The sequence below is a fragment of the Sinocyclocheilus anshuiensis genome, unplaced genomic scaffold, assembly GCF_001515605.1.
Source record: "Sinocyclocheilus anshuiensis isolate Anshui unplaced genomic scaffold, SAMN03320099.WGS_v1.1 scaffold3274, whole genome shotgun sequence".
Classification (NCBI taxonomy): domain Eukaryota; kingdom Metazoa; phylum Chordata; class Actinopteri; order Cypriniformes; family Cyprinidae; genus Sinocyclocheilus; species Sinocyclocheilus anshuiensis.
The window spans coordinates 108659-119451 of NW_015537940.1; the positions used below are offsets into that span (position 1 = coordinate 108659).

Consider the following 10793-nt stretch of genomic DNA (forward strand, 5'->3'; position numbering starts at 1 on the left):
ATATTTTTGAAAGAAGTCTCTTATGCTCACCAAGGCTGCATTTGAAAATGCAGTAAAAATACTTTAAAAAAGAAAACAGTAATATTTTGAAAAATTATTACAATTTAAAATAACTGTTTTCTATTGTAATATATTTTATAATGTAATTTATTCCTGTGATGGTTGAATTTTTAGCAGCCATTACTCCAGTCTTCACTGTCACGTGATCCTTCAGAAATCATTTTAAAGTGCTGATTTGGTGCTCAAGAAACATTTCTTATTACTATTATTGTTGAAAACAGTTGTGCCGCTTAATATTTTTGTGGTAACTGTGATACATATTTTTCAGGATTCTTTGATGAGAAGAAATTTCAAAAGAACAGCAGTGAAATAGAAATCTTTTGTAATATTGTAAATATCTTTACTGTCACTTTTGATCAATTTAATGAATTCTTGCTGAATAAAAGTATTAATTTCTTGAAAAAAAAAATAATTCTGACCCCAAACAGTAGTGCATAACTAGTGCAACCACTAGAAATGGATGTCAATGTGAGCAAAATAAAACAGGCAGAACAGCTACACAAAGAGTTTTCCCACAAATGTGATTGCTCAATAACTGCCTTATCGCAAAATGACAGCAGCAATGAAACTATTTCCTTTTTATCACATTAAAAATTACATTTGAATTATTATTATTATTATTTTAAATTCCAAAACAAGGATTAAATTGTGCACGAGTGATAAAACTCTTAATGCAGGTAGCAGAGAATTGCAGGATTGCAGTCACACTGGGTCTACAATCATACCATTGTTTTCAGTAATCTAAGTGCGCCACAGTAAACAGGTGGCAAACTGGGGGAAGAGCGACTGAGAGGGAACGGCACAGTAAATTATGCACGGTAAAAACAAAGCCAAAGCACATCAGATAAAAAAGGAGCGAAGAATCTGCAGCAGCTTGCGTCTGGGAGCGTGCGAGGTGGCTGGGGCTTGGGCAAAGGGGCAGACACTCTGCCGTCTGCACACACACACATACACACAAGGCTCTCCTCTTCTGAGCAGCTGCTCTTGCCTTTCCATGCAGGCACCAGCCTTGGGAACCACCACGACGAGGCTCCCCCAAAAAATGGGCACCGGGGGCCCCCAAAGTCTGAGTCTGTCTGCCCCCCCCCTTCTCTGTCTCTCCCTCCCCCTCTTGATGATGATGCTGGGAAGGACTCGGAGTTCATGGTCAGACTGCCTATTGAGTTGACAGGCTGACTGTTTGCTCAATTCAGTCTTCTATTCAGCCAGGACAGGAGGAGGGAGACCAAGACACAGTAACACTCCAATGAGTATTCATTTAGGGAAGACAACCAGAGGGAGAGAGGGAAATCACGAAAGAAACAATGAAAGAGAAGCAGAGGGAGGTGCATTTTTTTGGGGGACACGATACAGACGCTGACCATCACACAAACTTCCACTCACACTTATCCAGTTTTCAGACAATGAAAGAGAAGGATAAAGTCATTGCTACCCCATAAATATGAACGAATGTGGATGTTTGATCAGCTCTTGTGTTCTTAATCACCTGCACGCCCTCGAGTTGCTTGTTTAAGCCACGTGGAGCGACTAAACTCTGGAGTTCTCCGGGTTTAGGTTGTGTCACATGCCTCCTCTTTGCTTCAGTTTCACGTTGTACCAAGAGCACAGGCACCGTCAACTTCGGCCTCAATCTCTCGACCTGGCACTCGCTACGGCCTGCATGAGTCACAGCCATCTGAGGTGTTCATTTGCTGTGACCTTCTTAAAGAATCCTACAAAACAGGAAAAAAAAAAACATTAAAAATCCAATAGCAGAACACCTTAAAATACAAAAGCCAGTCCTGATGAGATAAACTGACAGTCTTCATTAATCAAATGTATATTCTGTTTTGAATTGAAATAGTCAAATTATCAAAAATATTATTTCACTAAACACATTTCTCATTTCTTTTGTGTATTTTCAGGTTTTTAGAGTCAAGTCGAATAAAGTGACATCCATTAAATGGAGGAGCGGAGCTGAAACGGGCTGATGGAGTCAAACGGGTCTTTACTATGCATGTGCCCCAACATCAGATAAAAGACAGCACTTTAATTGTTCTACATTACTTCAGTCTTAGCATTTTTGATGCAGTTATAGCATCTAATGTTCCAAGGGCTGTACTGCGAGCAAAGTGTGTGTGTGTGTGTGTGTGTGTGTGTGTGAAACTCTTTTTACGGGTCTGAGTCAAAGTACTCAACAAATTGTGTATTTGTTCAAATGCACTTGTTGGGGATTCTCAAAGTAAAAAGGTTTTATTCGGGTAGTTCTATAGTGAATTTAATGAGGGTTTTCTAGAAAATGTCATTTTAAAGGCCAATCATTTAGGTACTTTTTGATAAAAAAGAAAAGACAGAGATAAAAAAATCTCTTTAAATCAATTTAACGCAGTTTAACACTCTCAGATCTAGTCTGTCTTGGTACAATATTTAGCATAATGCACTTTATAACACACAAACTGATTTTTTTAATTTTAGTACTTTTCAATATTAAAGGAAAATGTAGTGGCCTGTGTTCATTCCCTAATGTACTTCTCTAATAACTGATTACTAATTGAAATCTAACATGAATTATTAGAAATGGTGTGTGAGGCTCTGTAGATTCTGCATGTATGAGTGTGAGACCCACAGCAGCGGTGAACGATACTGCACTCTGATTGGACAGCTCAGTGTGTTGTGCATCACACACTTGTTGGACAGAGAGCTGTTGTCTTTCATTTCTATGCAATTGTGTTGGGCTTGTAATCACCTGGAAGAGAAGGCAGATCAGAGCAGCTATTTATGACAGCAGGTTAAATCGGTTTTAAGGTGAAAGGAATATTTAGCAGAATATATATGAATATTTCATTCCTACTAAAACTGGTTTCAACAGCAAACTGTGAAGTCATTGGCTACTAAAAAGCAGCTTCATCTAGCTTTTGTATTTTTTATTTTTTATTTTTGTTTCAGCACTGAAAATAGAAACAAATTTAAGGGGTATTAAATGCTCTGTATATGTCTCTCTGCATTTTGTATTACAATCAATCATGGCTGAAGAGAAAATTCAGTTCAATATGCAAATGTTTTACAAATTTATTACAATTTGAAGAGAATTGTGCAATCTATTTTCTAATTATTTTTCTTAAAATAATTTTTAATTACAGCATTATCCTTTCGTTTTGTTTTTTTTTAATAAAAAAAAAAAAAAATCAAGTGAATGTGAAGACAATGGATTGATGAAATGGGGCCTTTTACTATGCAATGGTATTTTTTCTGTGATTTTCAGCTAGTCATAGTCCTGTAATGATAACGATAATAACTCAAATCATATTTTCTATTAACTTGTAATGCTATAGTTCTATTCATCATCTTACTGTAGGTTTTTCTTTCATGTTTCACGTTCAATGTGTTTTTTGTATTTCCGCATGTGCCTTTTAACAATACCCTGGTATGGATATTAATAAAAGTTTACTTTGAAAACAAACTTGTGCTGTTATCGCTAATATTTTGGAGAACAAATTTCATACATATACAATTAAATTCAAGAATCCTAAAGGCGCCACGTCAGATTTTGCATGAAACGTAAACTCACTCTATGATGGTGGAAGCATGTATATGACGGACTCATTTTTTTTGGAGTTTTTTTTTTTATTTGTTCTGGGTTTATTCAACTAGAAATGAACCACATGCAGTCTAGTGTATTAGTGTCCAACAACAATATCTTGGCCGCTCAGATCTGTGTGGCTGTGTGCCAGGAGACAAGGTGCATTAGTGTACTGTAGGCCATAATGCTGCTGATCTGCCACGCACTTTGGTGAGACCCTGAGACTGTGCCTGAATTGTAACCAGTCAATTAAACAACCAAAAATTAAGCTTATTCAGATTCGGCATATATGGCTAGGTCAACGAGTTTCTAGACAGATATACAACAGCGGTGGCCACATACCAATAATTTTTGGAGTTTAAAAAAAATTATATTAGTTACAAAGAGTGCAAAAGATTATAAAATGGCATCACAGAAGTGAATGAGACAGCATGTTGCAAATGGTGGTCTCTGTGCTTTCTGGGCTGCAAAGAGAACAAAGCAGAACAGAAAAGAGAGATACATCCCACCTAAAAAAAACATCTTCTTACACAACACTGCTGGCATTTCAATACTGTATAAACCAGGGCAGTAAATGAAAAGACAGAGAATCTGTGAGTGACCATCAGAAAGATGTGTCCTTTATTGATTACTTGCTTATATAGGCTGCGTCCATTCTGCCCAGTCAGTCAATGACTAAACAGTCAGTGCTTTGTAAGAAAACTGGCTTCAGACATGTTAACAAGTCACCATAACTTCATACATTTAACATATATTACATTTTTATTTAAGGATAATTTTATTATTGATATTTAATTAAAGTATTAAATAATATGACATTTTTACTCTCTCTCTATTTCTGTAGTACCACATGTGCCTTTTAACAATGTCCTGTTATGGATATTAATAACAGGTTACTTTGAAAACAAATATGTGCTATTGTCACTAGGATTTTGGTACTGTTTTGGGACATTATATATATTGTTATATTGTAAAAAATTTAATATTATTAAACATACAATTAATAATAAAATTACAATCATGTATATGTATTATTTACCTCTTTTAACTGACACCATTTTCTCCAACTGCTGAGCCATATGTGTTGAGGATTGTAGGATAACACTGGCAAGAATGCATTGGTGGCCTTCAAAATGAGGATGAAGGCATCTTAGTAGACTTGCTGTCTTCCTCCATATACTGTCTGTGAAAGCAGATTTTGTAGCTTTCGGATGCAGCCTTGATTCCCAGCACACACTGATGACTAACCTCAAATCTCCATCTTAGTAATCAAATCCTGAACAATTCCTGTCATCTGCTAACTGAAAAGTAAATCAACACTGATGTTACTTTGTTGAAGAAGATCAAATAAATAAATAAATAAATAAATAATATATATACAGTATATATATATATATATATATATACAGTATATTGCTCATTTAGCCAATGACAAAGGGGCCAAACAAAAATGTTTTGTTCATCATTACACCGAGTTTAGATTTTAATATTAACAACACTGTATGAAAATGATTGAGTAAAATCATATATCAAAAACTATGAAGATACTTATGTAAAAACGTAATTCTAATGCTCCAGTACTAAAGTATTATATGTGAAATCCTAATGGAAATGCCCAAAGATTCCAAATACTGGCGGTATATAAAATATACATAATAAATCCTGAAAGAAAAAATAGGACATTGCATTAATTAGCCACAATTTAACATATATATATATACAGTATATTTCTCATTTAGCCAATGACAAAGGGGCCAAACAAAAATGTTTTGTTCATCATTACACCGAGTTTAGATTTTAATATTAACAACACTGTATGAAAATGATTGAGTAAAATCATATATCAAAAACTATGAAGATACTTATGTAAAAACGTAATTCTAATGCTCCAGTACTAAAGTATTATATGTGAAATCCTAATGGAAATGCCCAAAGATTCCAAATACTGGCGGTATATAAAATATACATAATAAATCCTGAAAGAAAAAATAGGACATTGCATTAATTAGCCACAATTTAACATAAAAAGGGCTTTTCAAATAATTATAAACGAGTAAAGTTTCAATAAGGCTGTAATGTGAAGCTTCAAAATGAAAACAAATGTTCACACAAACCCAAGATCAGACACATTGTATTTTAAGCGTAACTAAACAATTTGGACATTGTGATGAAAGCTGGGAAAACAGAGTTCATTTATATATTTAGGATATCATTTATCAAGCAGCACTTATATCCTCATGAATCACCATTTCATTGTGTCTTTGACAGCTCTACTCCAGTCCTGAGCTGCATCTGACCCGTTGTCTGCCTGGTTTGCAAATTCTGTTCAAGCTGCTAAAGTCACTCGGCTAAAACAAAAGCAAGTAAATACAAGATGGAGAATGTGGGAAAGGAATTCGAACCCTGGATTTGCCTCATGTGAACGCGAATAGCCCCAGAGGGCGTGTGCGGCAGGGATGAAGTCACCCTAGCCCACCGTGCTGGTGTGAATGACGAGGGACCGGAGAGAGGAGTCAATGCAGACAACACAACAATGAGAGTTTAAGGGTGAGAAGGAGGAGAGGAACAAGAGAATAGACCTTGAGGTCAAGTTCAAGGCCATTCTCACTGTCTGGCGATGTAAATGAGGTTTAACACACACACAGACAAATTCACACTTTTCCCAGCCCACACAGCATTCCCTCAATACAGTCTCTGCAATGAGCTAATGTTTGTGCAACTATTATTTTGTAGATTTAATAGGCTGTTTACATGAGAGCCTATTTCTGCCTCAAAAAAACAAAATTGTGACTTAATTTCCCCATTATGAATTGCTATTGTGCAATGTGACATTACATTTTACAATTATCTTTTTATGTTTCACTCTAAGGTGGAATCAGGCTTCAAGAGTTTTAGCAAATGCATCATAGCTAAAAGTAATATTTTATTAGTGTTTTCAGGCTACATTTTTTTAAATCTAAATTTGTAAAATTCTAGATCTCACATCATTCATCAACACAGATATTTGTTGATTATATATATATATATATATATATATATATATATATAAAAATTATGACATTTAAACTCCAGCATCTAGAAATTTTGACCTAAACATTCCATAGGACCAGATGTTTTGCTCCTTTTTTCGTTTGGTCTTTTACTGAAACATGTCTTTAAAATTCTAATTCTTTTGTCTACCTTACACTCTCAAAAATAAAGGTTCTTTATTGGCTTCAATGGTTCCATGAAGAACCTTGCACAAAATGTTCTTTATAGTGGAAAATGTTCTTTAATTTTTTTAAAAACCTCCTCACACTAAGAAAAAAAAATTTTCTTTTATGAACTCTTCACTGAAGGTTCTTTTGGGAACCAAAATGGCTCTTCTATGGCATCACTTTGAAAACCTCCTTTTGTAACCTTTATATTTAAGAGTGTAATTTATCTGATTACATGTGTTGTTTGTGAATCAGCAAGGAATAATGTCTCGGATGGTGAATTTCCAGCACATTCTGCACAACATACGCACAAAGATGAACCACGTTCTACATTAACATCTAGAGTCGAAATGGCTGTCACTTGCTGATAGACTGTCAGAAGGATGCCTGTTAATTTGTTGAAACAATAGAAAGCTGGCTGCACAGATTCACAAAGATTCACTGATAAATATCAGTATTTATTTACAGATACAACGTTTAGTCTTAACTGCAGATGAAGGATTTTAAAAAATTACTTTTTTTTCCCTCCAGTATACAATTTGGTATATTATTATGTGCTGATAGACAGGACCACACACACACTGGTACAGTCTCTCTCCCACAGCCAGAGAACGTGCACAGCGTCCCAGTGCTGTTCCACAGCTGCTGCGAGTCGGCTTTGTGCCATGCTCCACCTCACTCTCTCCCTTGGTCTTCTCTCGCTAGCTTTCATGCTGCCTCCTGGTTGCCGTAGCAACTGATGGCACTGACTCAGAGAGGAAAGAGGTCTGCAGCAGAGAACAACACTTGCGAGCACACACACACACAGAACACAAATATATGCCAATGCACAAACAAACAAACACACGCAGTGATGGGAAAATACACTTGTACCACTGCTTGCATACCTACAAAAAAAATAAATAAAAATGTTCTCAGTATTAATTAATTAATTATCTCAATATTTAGATTTTTTTTGCACCCTCAGATTCCAGATATTCAAATAGTTGTATCTCGGCAAAATATTGTCCTATCCTAACAAACCATACATCAATAAATCTCAATTTCGAAAAATTGACCCTTATGACTGGTTTTGTGGTCCAGGGTCACATATATAATGTGAAGTTCAATTTCTAGCTGACTGATACAATACTGTTATATATGAAGAGACATAACCTGTATAGACTATAGATGATGCATCTAGTTCTGGACTAATAATAACATTTAAACAATGAATCCAGATTTTAACGTTTCACTCCACAAGCCCTAAATGAATAGTGTTTCAGAAGCAGTCAGCAGGTAAATGTGCTGATTGACAGGAGCACCACTGCAAGGGGACTGAGGGTTTTGTGATCTGTGTGGACCTTAAGAAGCTAATTGTAATCTAATGTACTGTACCGTTCAGAGGTATCAGTTTGGGAAGATGCTTTAAAGGGTTAGTTCACCCAAAAATGAAAATTAGCCCATAAATTACTCACCCTCAACCTGTAGCGAATCGATGCGTTTGTGTAAGAAAAATATCCATATTAAAAACATAATAATTACTTTTATGTAGCTTGCGCCAACAGTCCTACACGGAAGCAGCTCCAGGAGGATGACGTATGAGGTCTGCGCACCAGTACTAAACCCTACTCACTACTGGTGAGTCTCGTGAAAACCAATGTTTGTTAACAAGAGCAAAGAAAGCAAAGTTTCCTTACTTTAGCAAAGGAAAACCAGTCTCCTCTTGGCTTATATCGAAATCCTCTGACATTCTTCTTTACAAATCCTCGTTTTGTTCTTCTAATTAGTGACCGTTGTTTTGTTTTGATCTCTCCCCTGCGCTTCCGCGTGCGTCATTTCTGAGCGACGCATGCGCAAAGCCGACCTCATACGTCATCCACCCAGAGCTGCTTCCGTGTACAACTGTTGGCGCAAGCTACATTAAAGTGATTATTACGTTTTGAATATGGATATTTTTCTTACAAAAACACATCGATTCGCTACAGGAGGCCTTTGTTCACCCCCCGGAGCCGTGTGAGACACTTTTTTTATGGATGGACGCTTTTTATTTCACTTCTTTTGGACTGATGCATGCAACAACCGCTGAGTGCCATTAAACAGCTTGAAAGATCAAAGACCATTTTTAATATAACTCAGACTGGATTCGTCTCTGAAAGACAAAAGTCATATACACCTATAGGTAGGATGACTTGAGGGTGAGTAATTTATGGGCTAATTTTCATTTTTGGGTGAACTAACCCTTTAATGTTTTTCTAAAAAGTCTCTTATGCTCACCAAGGCTGCATATATTTAATAAAAAAATACAGTAAAAACAGTAATATTGTGAAATATTATTCCCATTTTAAATAATTGTTTTCTATTTTAGTATATTTTTAATGTCATTTATTCCTGTGATGGCAAAGCTGTCAGCAGTCATTATTCCAGTCAGTGTCACATGATCCTTCAGAAATTATTCCAATATGCTGATTTTGTGCTCAAAAAACATTTCTTATTATTAATCTTGAAAACAATTGCGCTACTAATATTTTTGTGAAAATTGTGTTAATTTTATTTCAGGATTCTTGAAGGTAAGTATTTATTTGAAATAGAAATCTTTTGTAACATTATAAATGTCTTTAATGCCTGATCAATTTAAGGCATACTTGATGAATAATAAAAAAAATCTTACTGCCCACAAACTTTTCAATGTTAGTATAGGTGGAGTGATTCAGTCATACTGAACTATACATTTGACTTGACTAAAACCATTCAAATTAAATGATATGAATTAATTTTTTTAGGCACTGGTCACTTGATTTAGAACAAAATCCCAGTAGTCCCAGGCCCAGGGACACCCTACTCAGACCAAACCAGGCCCCCATAGATTTAGATTTACTTTATACTTTAAAGTAACTTTCATTAACAACATTCAATATTCAATATGTCCGTTGACCACCTGCAATATTTTCAAAGACCCCTGGCCAAGAGCACTGAACAGCATCTATTGGGACCCTGTCATTTCCTCAACACAACTACGACTGCCTACCTCTCCAGCAATTTTACACCGGCAATTCACTGCAACCACTACGAGAAGCTAAGCTACAACCATAATCCTTTAGGAATTTGAATTAAACCTAAATCTGCTGGTTAAACAGTGACTGATCAAACCAGGATTAATAAAACAGGGGAAAACTAAATTAATTTTTAAGTTTAGCATAGCACTTCTAATACCAAAATAAAATGGTCTTTAATTTCATGTGTTTGAGAAGGAATCAAAACTCATAATAGGAGATGACAGAACGAATCAAGGTCTTAAGTGACACTTAAGATTTGCCAATAAACGGACAAGTAGGCATAGATCATCCAAAAATGACAATTCTTATAATCACTGACTTACCCTTATGTTGTTCCAAAACTGTATGACTTTCTTTCTCCGACAGAACACAACTTTTAAAGAATGTTGGGAACCAAACAGTTGTGGTTACCAAAAAAAAAAAAAAACTATTATCAAAATACCTTCTTTTATGTTCCACAGGTGAAATAAAGTCATACAGTTTCAAAAGGACATGAGGGTGAGTAAATGATGACAGAATTTTTATTTTTGTGTAAACTATTTTTTTAACGAGAGACACCATTCAAAAGTTAGATGCAACTAACTTTTTCAGAAGATCCCACAAAATGGCATCCATGATTCAGACAGATACGAGTCCATTCATTATCATGGAGTGACATGAGATTTGATGGGAAAGGCTTTCTCTGTGCCAATGATGTTGTAGACACAGGATGCCACTGAAGCGGTCTGAGAGTGCTCTTTAATGCTGTCTCTAATATATCACATATGGTCTCGGGATTAAGCGGAAGACAGACAGGAACACACATAAAACAGAGGGCCTGAACACTGGCTGCACTCCACAATGACACTTTTAGGGGGTTGGAACCCTTAATTAAAGCACAGACGTGAAAAGGGGGCACAGACAGAGAGGAGAGCAGAAGAAAAGCAAATGAGATGGAGTCCT

General features: G+C 35.9%; 1 protein-coding gene across 1 annotated transcript in view; it reads right to left on the bottom strand.

The window, feature by feature from the left end:
* Positions 1–6303: 6303 nt before the first annotated feature.
* LOC107663197 (ammonium transporter Rh type B) overlaps positions 6304–10793 on the bottom strand; it is a 29143-nt gene continuing 24653 nt past the window's right edge. The window contains exon 12 of the transcript XR_001631301.1: positions 6304–6313. The gene's annotated coding sequence lies outside the window, so the exon portion shown is untranslated. The remainder of the gene's footprint in view (positions 6314–10793) is intronic.